This window comes from Balaenoptera borealis (assembly GCF_965194805.1).
Source record: "Balaenoptera borealis genome assembly, chromosome: 6".
Taxonomy (NCBI): Eukaryota; Metazoa; Chordata; class Mammalia; order Artiodactyla; family Balaenopteridae; genus Balaenoptera; species Balaenoptera borealis.
Window position 1 is genome coordinate 120,509,829 of NC_138863.1, and position 14,812 is coordinate 120,524,640.

The window sequence follows — 14,812 nt, forward strand, 5'->3', positions numbered from 1 at the left end:
AAAAATTATTTCTAATATTTTAAAGTCATCTTCTCTACAGGGTGACATATGCTTCCACTGAAAACAATCCAGTGTTCCTATTCTCTGGCATTAGTAAATGTTAAATGAATATTTCATGACTGGCTAATAATTATGAGAATAACAATAATAGTTATTTTAAAATATTGTGGCCTAGATAGTGTTGAAGGCAGAGCTTTGGTTTTTGGCTCTTGTTTTGCTTTGTTTTTTGTTAGGCCCTTTCTAAGTGCTTCATGGTATCAGGAAGTAAGTGAAATGAGATGAGTTTGGGGTTAAGCTTGGAGTTTTGTCATTGTCATTATCGTCTCATGATCAACACCATTACCGCTCAATGACTGAACACTTAAATTTTTGTCAGATATGTTCTCCTACTCAATTCTCAAAATAGTCTTAATGACACAGGTATTACTCCTTCCATTTTGTAAATGAGAAAACAGGACTCCAGAGAGCTTACTAACTTTACTTTTAAGTCATCAAATAATAAAATTAATATTATGTGTCAAGAGTAATCTGAGGTTGTACGAATATGATCACGTGTTATTCTCAAGACAATCTTCGTGAGGGAAGGTGTCTTTGTCCCCATTTCACAGGTGAGAAAAATGAGGATCTCAGTGAGCTTAGTAACTTCATTAGTCAAGTAATGACTGAGCTCAAATTTTGTGCCCAAATACTGTGCAGGATGCTAAGGATACAGCAGTGGAAAAGTCAGACACGGTTGTCGGCTGTCTGGAATTTAGAGTCTAGCAGGAGAACCTACAGTCTAGTGGTGGGTGATAGCATCCTGGTTCATCCCAGTGTACACACTCAACGATGGTGGAGCTCAGTGAGTGGACCCAGGTGCAGGTGATTGACTTTGTATCCTGATGCTGCCCTAAGATTCTGGCAAGAGTGACCCAACTCTGGGCCCTATGCTTTAGAGAGTCCTGTGTATCACAGACACACAAAGTAAGTTTAATTGAGAACACATTGTGATTTCTGTCTCTTGGAGCTCAGGACTGGCATCTAGTGATTTATATCCTTTAAACATCCAATCTCACGACTAATACCTTTCAGGCTCCAGGGAAACACTCCTTTATAACTTTTATCTTCCATCCTCAACATAACAGTTGACTGTTGGAAGGTAACCAGGTCTGTAGGCTGTGCCACTGCAGATTTTGGAGATGAACACTGCTTTGGGAGACAAGGAGGATTTGAGTTGCAGAAGCACTTGGTAAAGGAAAAGAGAAGTTATTAAGTTGTCAAATTTTCCCTTGAAGACAGAGTAATTAATTTGTCAAATTCTCTCTCTCTCAGAACACGTGAATACAGCAGAGTCTTGCAAAACAAAGTGTCATTTCCCCTAGTGTCGACACCCATTTTCTTTCTTCTTTTCATGTTCCAATTAGAAGGACTCTCCAATTAGGCCATGATTCACAAACATTGCACACGATGGCTGAGGAACATTTTGCAATATTGTATGTATGTCTAGATATAACACTGTAACACACCATACTCTTCTTTACATTGACATTTAGATAGATAGTGAATGCCAGAATCATAAATAATTTTATATTTAGATGAATCATTTCAAAGATTTAATTAACTTTTGAAAAAGTTTAAAAAGAGCTTTATTTAAGTACATCTGATTTTAAAACTTGATATTCGTTACATATAATTTTACATTGCCTTAACTTTAATAGATAATTTTACCTATTTTTGAAGAAAAAGAACTTTTTGGAAAGTTTAGGAAAAATAATTAAAATTTTTCATTGACATGTTTGAAGAAAATAGATTCAAATTTTTTTTACATTGAATACAATTCTGTTTTGTTTTTAAATTCCTTATATCATTACTGATAATAGAAGACAAATGATGTATAAACCTTTAACATATGATTTTTTAAAAAATTTTATTTATTTATTTTATTTTTATTTTTGGCTGCATTGGGCCTTCGTTGCTGCGTGCGGGCTTTCTCTAGTTGCGGCGAGCGGGGGCTACTCTTCATTGCAGTGGGTGCTCATTGTGGTGGCTTCTCTTGTTGCGGAGCAAAGGATCTAGGTGTGCAGGCTTCAGTAGTTGCAGCCCGTGGGCTCAGTAGTTGTGGCTCACGGGCTTAGTTACTCCAGGGCATGTGGGATCTTCCCGGACCAGGGCTCGAACCTGTGTCCCCTGCATTGGCAGGCGGATTCTTAACCACTGTGCCACCAGGGAAGCCCTAACATATGATTTAAAAAAAATAAAATAAAGAGAATTAGGAAAGTAGAAAGGGGCAGGACTGGTGGTGAAGTGAAGAGTGGGGGCTTTGCATGTTCAATAAACCAGAGCTATTTGGAGATATGGGCTCACACAATGATTTTTTTAAAATGGAAATATACCTGATACACAATATTATGTTAGTTTCAGGTGTATTACATAGAGATTTGACATTTGCATACATTATGAAGTGATCACCACGATAAGTCTAGTAACCATCTGTCTCCATGCAAAGTTATTACAATATTATGAACCGTATTCCTTACACGGTATGTTACATCCTTGTGGCTCATTTATTTTATGACTGGAGGTTTGTACCTCTTAATCCCCTTCACCTATTTCACCTCCCCCTCCCCACGTTTGTTCTCTGTATCTGTATGTTTTCATTTTGTTTTGTTTTGCTTGTTTTATTTTTTTAAATTTTATTTTTATTTTTTTGGGGTGACAAAGAACAATGAGTTTTATCTTGGACATGCTCTTCTTCCTCCCCTGGGTGTCCCTGCCCCTTCTGATCTCAGGTCCAAGCTGTTTTTTTTTTTTTTTTTTAATATCTTTATTGGAGTATAATTGCTTTACAATGTTGTTCTTGTTTTATTTTTAAGATTCCACATGGAAGTGAGATCATATGTTGTCTTTCTCTGTCTGACTTATTTCACTGAGCATGATACCCTCTAGATCAATCCATTTGTAGCAAGTGGCATGATTTCATTTTGTATGGCTAATATTCCATCGTAGATATATACCACAAATTCTTTACCAATTGGAAATTTAGATTCCTTCCATATCTTGGCTATTGTAAATAATGCTGCAATAAACATTGATGTGCATATATCTTTTTGAATTAATGTTTTTGTTTTCTTCATGTAAACACCCAGAAGTGAAATTGCTGGATCATATGGTAGTTCTAGTTTTAATTTTTTGAGGAACCTCTATACTGTTTTGCATAGTAGCTGAACCAATTTACATTCCCATCAACAGTGCACAGGGGTTCCCTTTTCTCCACATCCTGGCCAACACTTGTTTTTTCTTGTCTTTTTGCTAATAGCCATTCTGGCAGGTGTGAGGTGATAGCTCATTGTTTTTGATTTGCATTTCCCCAGTGATTAGTGATGTGGAGCATCTTTTCATATGTCTGTTGGCTATCTGTCTTCTTTGGAAAAATGTCTATTCAGGTCTTCTGCCCATTTTTTAATCAGTTTTTTTTTTAAATTAAGTTTGTTCGATATTGAGCTGTATGAGTTCTTTGTATATTTTGGATGTCAGCCCCTTATTGAATATATCATTTGCAAATATCTTCTCCCATTTAGTAGGCTGCCTTTTCATTTTGTTGATGGTTTCCTTTGCTGCTCAAAAGCTTTTTAGTTTGTTGTAGTCCCATTTGTTTATTTTTGCTTTTATTTCCCTTGCCTGAGGAGACAGATACAAAAAATTTTGCTAAGACTGATGTCAAAGAATGTAATGCTATATTTTCTTCTAGGAGTTTTATGGTTTCAGGTCTTACATTTAAGTCTGATTCATTTTGAGTTTATTTTTGGGTATGGTGAAAATAGTTCAATTAGATTCTTTTGCATGTAGCCATTCAGTTTTCCCAACATCATTTACTAAAGAGGCTGTCTTTCCCCCATTGTATATTCTTGCCTCCTTTGTCATAGAATAATTGAACATAAAAGTGTGAGTTTATTTCTGGACTCTGTTCTGTTCTACTGATCTATGTGTCTGTTTTTGTGCTAGAACCATAGTGTTTTGATCACTGTAGCTTTGTATGATAGCTTGATGACAGGGAGTGTGATATCTCCAGCTCTGTTCTTTCTCAAGATGGAGATGAATTACAGATGCAAGGATGTTTCAATATCTGTAAGTCAATCAATGTGATACCACATTAACAAACTGAAGAATAAAAATTGTATGGTCTTCTCAGCAGATGCTGAAAAGATGCTGATGAAATTCAACATCCATTTATGATAAAAACTCTCAACAATGTCAGGATAGAGGGAACACACCTCAACGTTACAAAGGCCATATGTGATAAACCCACAGCTAACATCATAATCTGGTGAAAAGCTAAAAGCATTTCCTCTAAGAACTAACTCTTTGTTGAAATTCTCTCTGTGTTCATCCATTCTTCTCCTGAGTTTGGTGAGCATCTTTTTAATCATTTCTTTGAACTCTTTATTGGGTAGATTGCTTATCTCCACTTTGTTTAGCTCCCTTCCTTTCTTATTTTCTTTCTTCCTTCCTCCCTCCCTTCCTTCCTTCCTCCCTCCCTCCCTCCCTTTCTTTCTTTCTTTCTTCTTTTTTAAAATATTGCACTCCTTTCTTTTTTAAAGAAATATTTATTTATTTATTTGGCCATGCCGTGCAGCTTGTGGGACCTTAGTTCCCCTACCAGGGATTGAACCTGGGCCCCTGGTAGTGGAAGCACGGTGTCCTAACCACTGGTCCACCAGGGAATTCCCTGTTTAGTTCTTTTTCTGAGGCTATGTCTTGTTACTTTGTTTGAAACATACTTCTGTCTCCTCATTTTGCCCTGTTCTGTGTTTATTTCTATGTGTTAGGTAGGTCAGTTATGTTTCCCGATCTTGGATGGGAAGGCTTATGTAGGAGATGTTCTCTGGGGCCCAGCAGCATGCTCCCCTCTGGTCACCAGATCTATATGCTCTAGGGGTGCATCCTGTGTGGCTTGTGTGCCCCCTTCTGTTGGGGTGGGATGGGCTGGCTACTGTAGGTGTGCTGGTAGGCAGGGCTGGCTCCTGGCCTGGTTGGCTGTGAGACCAGGTCACATGCAATGGCCATGGGGTCACTGGAGGGCAGGGTGGGCTTCCTACATGGTTAGCTGTGTGGCCCAGCTGGGTCTCCAGCACTAACAGGCTAGAGGGAAGATTCAAAAATGGTGTTTGCCAGCACTGGTGTTATCATGGTAGAGTGAGCGCCCCCAGATGGCTGCCGCCAACATCTATGTCCCCTGGGGGAGTCCCAGGTTCCTCCTGCCTCTCCAGGAGGCTCTTAAAGATCAGCAAGTGTCTGACCCAGGCTCCTCTCAAACTACCGCCTCTGCACTGGGTCTCGGAGTGTGTGAGACTTTGTATGCACCCTTTAAGGGTGGATTATCTGTTTGATGTAGTCCTCCAGTTCTCCTGAACATAAGCCCTGCTGGTTTTCCAAGCCAGTTGTTCTGGGGGCTCCTCTTCCCAGTGCAGGGTTGGGGAACCCAGGTGGGGCTCGGGCCCCTCACTCCTGGGGGAAGACCTCTGAGACTGTAATGTTCCTCCTTGTGTGGGTCACCGACTCAGGGATGTGGGTCCAAACTATACTGTGTCTCTGTCCCTCCTAACATCTCGTTGTGGTGTGGTTCCTTTTTTATGTCTTTAATTGTGGAAAATCTTTTCTGCTAGTCTTCAGGTCATTCTCATAGAAAGCTGCTCTGTAAGTCGTGTAATTTTGACGTACACTGATTTGTTGAGATCTTAGTGAGTTGCAGGATCTTTTCAGTGGTTTGAGTGTCCAGAGCAGAACTGTCCAACAGAAACAGAAAGCAAGTCACATATGTAATTTAAAATTTTATAGTAGCTACATTAAGAAAGTAAAGAGAAACAAGTGAAGTCAATTCTAATAATGTATTTTATTTAACCTATCAAATAGTGACTAAAAATAATCATTAATGAGTTAATGAATTTTTCATCCTTATTCTTAGAAATCTGGTGTGTATTTCACACAGAGAGCACCTCTTCACAGGGACTGGCCACATTGTGGGCGCCCAGTGGACATGTGACCATGGCGATCGTGGTAGACAGTGTGGGTCTGGAGCCTCATTTGGAATTCTGTGTCTGAGGAGCCTTAGAGATTTATGACCCTCTGAAGCCAGGATCCCATAAATGTAGTTCTCCCTGGCTTTCCTCCTGGGCTGCATGGTCAGTTAGCTCTCCTTTACGGCTGGCACGAAGTCAAATCCACAAGATGTGAGTGGCCACCCTGAATTTATTTCTCAGAGGATTTGCAGCTCCTACGAAGTGACAGACCAGGGACCCGGAGTCCCAACCACAGAGGAGGTAAAAATGTATCCAGAAATCCTTGGCCCACAGATTTTTGCGGACAAACATTTCTCTATATCCCAGAAATGGCTATATGGGAGCCAAAAATTGGAAACACCTCATTTTCACAATGAGGTTGCTTATGTCAAAAATATAACGTCCTGAAAGACGGTCTTTAGCATTCTTTTGAGTTGGAGAAAACAGTGCTTTTGAAGTGACATTCCAGAACGAATCTTCTGGTTCTGAAGAAAGTGAACATTTTCACAGTCAAAGAAGGTGTCAGGAATTTGAATTTCGAACTTGACTGCTTAGGCATAAAGATCCGAATTTCAACTAGGAATGTGCCAAATCCACCTGTATCTCTCAGCATTTGCTGTGGCCACTTTCTTTTTATACACTTAAATCTTCCTTCCCTACCTTTACTCACGTTCTGCTGAATGATAATATTCCCTGGAGCCTGATTTAGAAATAAATGGAATGGTTAACAGCTAGCTTTTGGAGTCAGATAGAATTTTTTTTTTTTTTTTTTTTTTTGTAGTGGGGTGATCATGGCAAGATATTTCTTCATGGCCAGGAACTAGATAAAAAGATATTTTCTCATATGTAAACTGGACAATAATCATAGTTCTTTTCTCCTAAGTTTTCATGCGGATTAAAAGAAATAATACACATAATGCATTTAGCACCATTGCTGCTCATATCAAGTTAAATAAATGTTGACTGCTATTAAAATCTCTTGGGCACTGGCATCGAACTGGTTGACTAACTGTAGGCTGATGTGAATCTACTTCTTTATATATGAAATTGGTTGATTCCTAAGTAAAAATCTTGACATCCTGACAATTTGATTCTCTCCCATTGGTATGGAGGCTGGAGGGGTCACACAGAGTGAACCAGCTCAAGGTTCACCACGTTTTGCCATGTATTTATTTCTTCCTCTCCATTTGCTTTCTCCTCCTTTTCTGTTCTTCACTATTTTCCTCTCACTTTCTTTCTCTTTTTTTCTTGGTTATGACTTAGGGATGTTGGTGCCCTGAATGGGCATGGCTTCACCTCCTGGGGCAAGGGCTGGAGATGACTCTCTTAAGCTGTGCCTTTGCATGTTTGTTTATTTTCTTGTAGATGATGTCCATGCAGTAATCCTGAGATGAGAGCTGAACCCTTCGATCAATCCACTGGGCTCAGTGTGGGTTTTCCAGAAATAGTCTCTGATGATGGACTACATGATAATAATTGAAGACAGGAATGCTCTATTTATAAAGTTGTTGCAGGGCTCGCCCACCCCATCATCCTGGGAAGCGGCTTGGCCCACAGCCTCTTGGTGAGGCAGTGTAGATGCTCCGCCACAGGGACACCTGTGGCAGGTGTGACAGGGGGCGGTGGAGTGGCTGCTCTGGGAAGAGAAACAGCAGGAAAGGACATCTAGGCAAGTCATCTCAGTGAGACCACAGGTGGTTGGGAGGCTGGCAAGTGGCACAGGCAACAGGGCTGGGGATGCTGAGGTCCAACAGGGACCAGAAGATCAAAGCCAAGCATGCAGACAGGACTCAAAGGCCAAATGTCAGGCTGCAGCCGAGTGTGAGGGAGCCCTAGGGACCAGAGGTCAAGGGGAGCTGGTGGTCAGAAGTCAGGAGTGTAACTAGACGTCAACCCTTCATCAGCCGTTTCCTTAGACAGGTGGCCTCCATCATGCTTCCTGCTGGGCAAGGTGCTGCTTGTCATGTGGCAGATCAGGGCATGGGGGTGGGTGGAGGTATCGGATTGACTGGTACAGGATCGGGTGAGGGCAGAGTTTGACATTTTAGTGAAAGAACTGGTATTAGATGTGGTTATAGACAATGTTTGTGTCCCCCCAGAATTCGTATGTTGAAGCCTCTAACCCCTTGATCTGATTGTATTTGAAGATAAGATCTTTATGGAGGTAATTAAGGTTAAGTGAGGGTATAAGGGTGGGGGGCTGATCTGATAGGATTAGTGCCCTTATAAGAAGGGAAAGATCTCTCTCTCTCTCTCCCTTTCTCTCTCTCTCCTCCATGTAAGCACATAGCCAGGAGGCAGCCATCTGCAAGTCAAGAACAGGGCTCTCACCAGATCCCATCATGCTGCTGTCCTGATCTCAGACTTCCAGGCTCCAGAGCTGTGAGCAATACATTTTTGCTCTTTATAAGCCATCCAGTCTATGGTATTTTGTTATGGCAGCCCTAGCCCTAGGCTAAGACAGATGTTAGGTTTAGTTTTGGGGTGCATGTAGAGAAGGGAAAGGACATGCACTTGGAGACTCAGGCAGTGAGGGCCAGCTCTCACAGAGGTCCGGTCAAGACTGGCATCTCCAGGAAGGGGATTTAGAAAAGCAAGATAGGGTCCCAGCACCTCAGAGATTTGGGAGACCACCAAAGGCAAAAGAAAAGCTCTCCCCAAAGGAACTGAGTTCTCAGCATTGGAACACAAGATCCAAATAGCACAAGAGCAGGGAAAACTTGGGTCACTCACCGAGGCTGGTCACAGCTCTTTAAACTTGAACTGGAGGACCTGAGTGGGAAGGGTAAGAAGGGAGAGGGTAAAGTGGACCCAGATACGGGGAAAGTAGGGTACAGAGGTTGAGGGTGAGCAAGGCCTGACAGCCAAAATTTTTGCCTATAGATGAGTGAAGCACATAGGAAGGGCATAAGAGAGAGAAGCTCAGATCTGTGAATGGCTGGATCCTTCCCTTCATTCAGGTTTTGTTCAAATATCTCTTGATCATTGTTTGATAATATATAGTATCTGACTATGTGTATATGTGTATCTATATATAATACAATTATAATATATGTATATGATATGTATGTATATATACACACATACAGTGTACAGATGTATATACGTGTAGATACATATGTAGTGTTTATATAGAGTTATTTATTAATACATATATATTTCCCCATCAGAAGGACTCTGGTCTGGGCTCGGGGAACAGTGTGGTCAGCGGATTAGTCCTAGTATGGGAGGGAGAAGCTGGCTGATAGCATCCTGTTGGATTTACAGGACTGGGGTCTGTTACTTCTTTTTTATTTTTATTTTTTTGGTAAAACATTATTTAATAAAAGAAAAATCACAAGATTATGCTCCCTTAAAGTTTCAGTCTTTTATATCAACAAAACAGATTAATGCTCATTGTTAAAAAAAATCAAATACTATAAATGTATAGAGTATAAATCATCAGCAATCACAATCTCTATAGATAACACTATCCTTAACATTTAGAAATCTCTACATAAAATCTTATATAGATTCATACTTGCATTTTAAAAGTCAACATTAATATGCACATCTTTCCAAATCAGTTAAACAACTTTCTGCCATTAATTTTAATGGTTGCATATTTTTCTACTATATGGACTGTAAAAAATGAATAAACAGAAACCTCAATTAAATAGATTTGGGAGGCTAGAATGGGGGGCTCTTATACCCAGTAACCATAGCAGAGCCCAACAGAAAAAAGAAAGACTCCTCTTACTTCCCGGCAAGGACTCAACCAAGGGAGAGTCATGGATTCTCTGCTTACTGTAGCACTCCCATTTTCCTTTTCCTCTCTATAGAAGCATGCTCCTTCCCTTGCCGTGTGGGGACTTGCACAGGGCTCACCATGGTTACAGACCTGAATTGCAATTTTCTGCTGATCCAGAATAAATCCAACTTTGCTGGAGAAGTATCTGGCAGTCTATTTGTTGTAGGCCAACAGGATGAACATGGCCATTTAATCAATGCTCATTCAATGGGCATTATAGCGCCTTCCTTCTTTCCTTTTAGCTATTATAAACAATAGCATTGCCATGAATATTTATATATATACAACTCTATACAGCTGCCTGATTAACATTTGTGGGTTACTGTATGTAAGAATCTTTTGAGGATAAATTCTGAAAAAAAATCAATATTGTTGAGTTAAAGTATAAGCATTTCTAAAAATTTAGATTTCATTTTTTTCTGAAGGAGTAAAGTATAGCTTATTTTTAGTAGTTTACTATCACTTTTAAAAACAAAAAGATCCATCACAGTGACCATGTTATTTCAAAGGAAAAAGAAAGTGCAGGATTTAGGAAAATACCAATCCAATCACATCTTACTAGGCTTACATTCCAGTTCTGCCACCTATTAACTGTATAACTTGGGCAAGTTACTTAATATCTCTTTGCCTTAGTTGCCTCAGCTATAAAACAGAGATAATAATAGCATCTATTTCATAGGGTTGTTAGGAGACTAAACTATTACTACGATTACCCTGACTGACACTGGTGGTTTCTTCTCTCAGTCGTCATTCTATATGATCACATATATGACGTTAAAAATTCATTCAAAAAGGATAGGCTGCTATAAAGCTACAAGAAGAATTTTCATGACTCAATTTAAGCCTCCTCCCCACTTTCTTCACTTATTATTTTAAAAACTTCGTATGTTAACAGTTCCTTGAAATGGAGCACAGAGCTTTCAAACATTAAAACAACTATCAAAATAATTGTATAATACAAATTTCTGGAGGCCATGAGATTGGTACTTCTAATATCAGGACATTACATAAACAGCACATACTACAAAAAAAGTAAGAGTTAAGGGACAGTTTTCTTAAACAGATTAAGTTTAAGAGGTTTTTTAAAAGCATCAGACTCCCCTTTACCAGGGAGTGTCTTTTGGAAAACATGTTCAACTCGTAGAACTTTTGGAAAAGAAGATGTAATGTTTCGATAACTGCGCAGTCAACAGTGAATATGACACACCCAATCTTAAAGATTAGACAAATAGCCATACAATATAAAGCATTACTGAATTTCAAACTGTCAGACTGACAATGTAACAACATGAACAAGCCCAATGTCAATTAGTACTTTCATTAAATGAGAATAGATACCTCATAGTAAAGTCTTGTGTCATTCATCCTAATAAGCAACCCATCAATTCTCAAGAAAAACCGCCACAGCAAGAAAAAGCTAGAAGGCATTACTCTAATTTTCACACTCAGGCTTGAAACTCCATGATCATGAAGTTCATCCTCAAACAGGAGAACTTCTTCAAAAAACTTAATGTGTTCTCTGGCTTTCAATTTCTCTGTATCTATTATGATCTGTTGTAGGTACAACCTTTAGCTTAAGTGATTCTCCAAGTAACGTTCCCTTATAATCTGTTGTATAGGTCCAATCATACGGTTTAATAACCTCCTGAGAGCACTCACCCTCCGTCCTGCTTTCCTGCCACTCTTCAGGCTACTTTAAGCATTCCTTGGTAGTTGTTCACACATCTTAATGCATCTGTAGCATTGAACTCAATCCCAAAGCCAGAGCCACGCTGGATTCTTAAAACGTTGTCTCCAAACATCGTTTCAGGGAGAGATGGCATATGCAATTCATCAGCTAACTTCTCCACATCCGCTGACTTCATGATGTGGGTCTTGGACGCCGTCAGCTTCCAGGGCCCGAAGGACAAGTCCTGGTGGCTGCTCTGGAAGCCGTGGCTCATCATGGCCGCAGCGGGGCCCGCGTGGGCCACACGGAACAGGCTGAAGCAGCGGCGTCCCACCGGGTCTGTTACTTCTTAAAGGTCAGAGTGGGGGGACTTTGTATTCTCAGAGCCCGCATGTTCCCTGGCTGCTCTCCTAAAAGTCTGGGCTGGGGGAGGTGCTGGGAGGGCCTGACCTCCTTGCAGAGGGTGCCCGTATGCACAGGTCGCCCCAAGTCCATCTTTTCTCCCAGAGATTGAGCAGGATTCCTTGGTCTGGAACATCTCTGCCTGGCCATAGGGTCCCGCTTTCTCTGGGATTCTCCTGTCTGTGTGTCCAGGCCATGCTTCTGCTCCGGTTCCTGGTCCTATCTCTGGCGATACTGAAACTGAGCAGGACCCTGTTGGGCTCCTGGGCATGGAAGCCTTTCAAACGCTTGTTAATCAGGGAAGGGAGGGTGTGCAGAGACAAGGGAGGAGCAGTCAAAAGAAACCACAGCACAGCTTTGGGGGCAGGGCCCTGGCTCCAACTCAGCTGATGCACATAACAATATCTCTGAGCTCTTCTGCAGAGCTAAAACCCCCAGCAAAGGGAAGATGTAACTACTCGATGAAGCATTCTCCATTCCAGAGAGAAGGGCACAGTTTGACAACCTCGAGAACCAGAGAAGCTCATCAGGAGACCACCTGAGGCCAGATGAAAGGAGTGCAGGCCCTGCACTCACCCTGGTCCTTTTCAGCAACCCCGCCCTTGAACCACTGCTGTAAAACTCCTCACCAGATCCTCCTGGGTTGGGACACAGTTTTGAGAGGCACGAGCCTGCTGTGCCCCGCTTTGCCTGGCAAAGCAATAAAGCTATTCTTTTCTACTTCACCCAACACGCTGTCTCCAAGATTCAGTTGGGCACCGGTGCACAGAGGCCGAGTTTTCTGCATCAATACTGCTGAGCTGGTTTATTGTGAGCCCACCACGCGCTGGCCTCTGAGCACGCTATGCGTATCGGGGCGTTTAATCCCTGTAGCCACTCAAGAGGCAGCTCCTGATACCTCCATCTTTCCACTCAGGAGAAGCCTCGGACAGTGGGGTGCAGTGCCCTGGCCAAGGCTGTGCAGGTAGCCCAGCGTGTGCCCTTGGCACAGGCAGGATGGAGAAGAAGCCAGGCCCACGGCCCCTGTTGCTCAGCCCCTCCTGCCACTTCTCATCCCTGCTTTGTTCTCTGCCTCACTTTATGGGGACCAGGGATCTGCCTTCAGACTAAGTGGCTGCAGGGGGGATGATGAAGGGAGCAGAGATCATCAAACGGTCCCTTGGCTCTGAAGGGACAGAGGGAGATGGGGACACAGTGAGTCCTTAATTTCTGTTGGAGTCATAAATAGGAATCACAAAGGAGGCATCGTCTTATGGCTCAAATTGGAATAACCTTAGTTGAACTGTGTGTGTGGGTGTGTGTGTGCGCGCGTGCGCGTGCTAATGCTTTCCATTAGCAGACTTTGTGCTGGGAGAGCCAGACTCTGCCAAAGGCTGTGGAGTAGCTCACAGGCGCCAGCACCACTGAGGAACTTTTGTCCATTTTGGGAAATAAGACTTGGTTTTGAATCCAGCTTGACCCTGTACTTGCTGTGGAAATGTGGCCAGGAGACTCAAGCACTCTAAGCTTTAGTTTTCTTATCTGGAAAATGACGATGAATACAATCTAGGGATGCTTTGAAGAGGGGTTGATCTGTGGCTGTAGAGCCCGGAGCCCCGTCCTGGCGCATGGCAGGTGACCACAGTGGACATCTGTAGTATCTGCCTGCCTAGCATCTACTCCCCCATCTAGACTCCATCTGAATCCCCCTTTGGAATTCCCGCTCCCCTGCCTTCTGACACAGAGGTGGGTGAATGACCCTGGGCTGGCCAATCAGAGTCACAGAATCTGGTCCAGGGCTGGGCATGTGACCTCATCCAGGACAAATAGCACTCAATCCCGAGACTTCCGCTGGAATGACTTGGACAGAGAAGAACTTGGCCAGGAGCTGCTGGTGGCCATCTGGGACCCACATTAATAGAGCTTTCCTGAGAACAAAGCTGACAGGCGAGGGAAGAGAGTTGGATGGATATAAATCCATCCAAAGAGAAAGAGACGAGCCTGATGGCATCCTTGGGCCCAGGATCCAGCTGTGCTGCAGTTAAGATGTGCCTCTGCGTTTCCCAGGGACACAGACCAACAAACTCCCGTTTACTAGGTCAGCCCCTCACAGTGGAACGTGTCTTGGTGGAGTCAGTGCTCAGTACTATTGACAGGGGGAGAGGCGTGCTCAGAGAATCCTTTCCCCACACCCCGCCCTCTGCACCTCTTCCATCGGGCTGTTCTTGAGTTATATCCTTTTATAATAAACCATTGATCTAGTAACTAAAATGTTTCTCTGAATTCTGTGAGCTGCTCTAGCAAATTAATTGAACCCAAGGAGGGGATTGTTGGAACCTCCCCTCCGTAATCCGTGGGTCAGAAGCACAGGTGACAACCTGGACTTATGATTGGCCTCAGAGGTGGGCGGGAGGGGGACAGTCTTGTAGGGCTGAGCCCTTAACCTGTGGAATCTGATGCCATCGCCAGGTAAATAGTGTCAGAATTGAGTTGAATTGTAGGACACCCTGCTGGTGCTGGAGCATTTCTTGTTGGTGTGGAAAAATCCACACACACATATTGGAATTGGGTGCAGAACCTTCAGTAGCCAAGCTTGATATGTTAAATGAAGCAATCCAGTCCAGTCTTAGTGTAATAGGGAAGAACAAATCTGCCTCCATATTAGAGCTGTTTCTTTTACTTTAACCTTTGTATTCTATTGCTTTTGCTTTGAATTAAGAATGTTGCCTCTAGCCTGAAATATACAGGATAGCCCATTCTCAAGGCTCTGACCTTTAAGGGGATAACATGTTTCCATTCACATAGAGATAAAAAGTTGCAGAACAGAGAATAACATTTGTCTTGTTTTAGGTTTACCTGGACAAAGGATTCCTGCACCAAGAAGTTGGTAATGACCAATGATGGCCTTGCCTCTAAAAGTGACTTGCTGAATCCCTT

At 42.3% G+C, this 14,812-nt stretch overlaps 1 pseudogene across 1 annotated transcript; it reads right to left on the reverse strand.

Moving 5' to 3' along the window:
• Positions 1 to 8,931: 8,931 nt before the first annotated feature.
• On the reverse strand, positions 8,932 to 13,661 carry LOC309630868 (TIP41-like protein; annotated as a pseudogene). Its single transcript, XR_014249530.1, has 2 exons — positions 11,164 to 13,661; positions 8,932 to 10,177 (listed from the first exon to the last, which is right to left on the reverse strand). The product of XR_014249530.1 is annotated as a TIP41-like protein (transcript).
• Between the last annotated feature and the right edge of the window lie 1,151 nt (positions 13,662 to 14,812).